This window comes from Grampus griseus (genome assembly GCF_964374135.1).
Source record: "Grampus griseus genome assembly, chromosome: 2".
NCBI lineage: Eukaryota > Metazoa > Chordata > Mammalia > Artiodactyla > Delphinidae > Grampus > Grampus griseus.
In genome coordinates, this window is record NC_139018.1 from 153483113 (window position 1) to 153484776 (window position 1664).

Genomic DNA, 1664 nt, shown 5'->3' on the forward strand with positions numbered 1-1664 from the left:
ATTAAAGCAGGACACACACCCCACACCAAGTAAGGCTGAGTATTGATGTTTTTCCTTCACCGCACGAAAGGAATCCTCCAGAACTTACTTTTAGGGACGGTCTCTTCTATGTCGACTTTTGTGTGTGTATTTGTAGGGAATTTTTATGGGGCAGAGAAGCGAAGAGGGAATAATGCCTTCAAATAAAACCCCAAATCAAGCTGTTAGTACCGTCCGTGGGAAAGCCTGCGGGAGAACCCACACTCTCTCCTCGCACACATTGCCCTGGGGTGAGCCACGGGTGGAACCTGAGTCTTCGCTTCCCGCCTGTCACTTGCACACCCGGGCCGCGTTCTGGGGCCGGGCGGCTGCAGGAGCCTGAGCGCCGCTAGGGGATGCAGTGGCTCAAAGCACCGAGAGAGGCCGGGGAGGTTGGAGCCCGCGGGGCCGACCAATCGCGGCCCGGCCGCAGCCTCGCGCGCTGATTGGCCCCTTCCCGGCCACGCCCCGTGCGCCCCGCCCCCCCTCGCGGGGCCGTCTCTGAGACCCGCTCCCTCAGCTCCGGGCTGCGGGGTCGAACCCGGCGAGTCCCGCGTTCTGCGGGGCCCGGGGGAGGCCGCCGCTGTCCAGCCCGGCGGCCGGGGTGGGGGTCGGAGGACGGGGCTGGGGAAAAACGCCGGGAGCGGGAGTAAGTAGGGCCCTGGGCGGGGAGAAGGGAAAAGTTGGGTAACCGGAGTGAAGACCCGAGCGCTTTCTCCCCACCCGCTCTCTCTGTGCTGGGGGAGACAGAGCCTCTCGCCCCCTCTCCTTTTCATCCATCACTATTGTCACTCAAGTCAAAAAGCACACATTGATTACAAATATTAGGTCTGGAAAGGACAGCTGCAACAGCTGAAACATTCTAGAGGCTTGTTAACGCAAGAGACTGGGAGAATGTTGACCACGACCACCAAAGTATCACCGACATTTCAATCAAAGACAGATTTTTTTTCCCAGTTTCTCAATCCCTTAGGTGAGAGAGGCACATCTCCAAGTACTTTGACATTACTTTTGTTTTTCCTGATCACTTTTGCTTGCACAGAGACCCCACATCAATAAACTACCCCATACCCTGGATTGAATGCAAAAAATGTTTGCTCATTTAAAAAGTCTGAAAAAGAAAGGCCGCCTGTAGAAATAAACTTTATGAATGGGGCAGGCCGGTTTCCTCGGCACGGAATAACCTACCGAGCCGGAATGAATTGGCAGGAGCCGGAGCCACATTTAAAGGGCCAGAGCGCGAATTCCCTCCTGCTCGCCCCCTCCGCCCCGAACCCGGGTGCGCCTCGCCCACCCTCCCCGCCGCCCCTCCGCCCTGGCCGCCCTCCGCGGCGCCCCTTTCCGGTCAGTGGAGGGGCGGGAGGAGAGGCGGGGGTGGGGGGGCGGTGAAGTCCTGAGCGGGTTTGGGTTGCAGTTTCCTTGTGCTGGTGATCCTGTCCCCTCCTCGCCAGAGCCAGGCTCCTCCCCCGTCGGCGCGGATGACACTAGAACCTCCTTAAGTTCCGTCGCGCCACAGCTGTCTGCGAACACTGAGCTGCCTGGCGCCGTCTTGATACTTTCAGAAAGAATGCATTCCCTGTAAAAAAAAAAAAAAAAAAAAGTACCAAGAGAGGAGAAGGCGTTGACCTGGGAGAGCAGAAACTGCC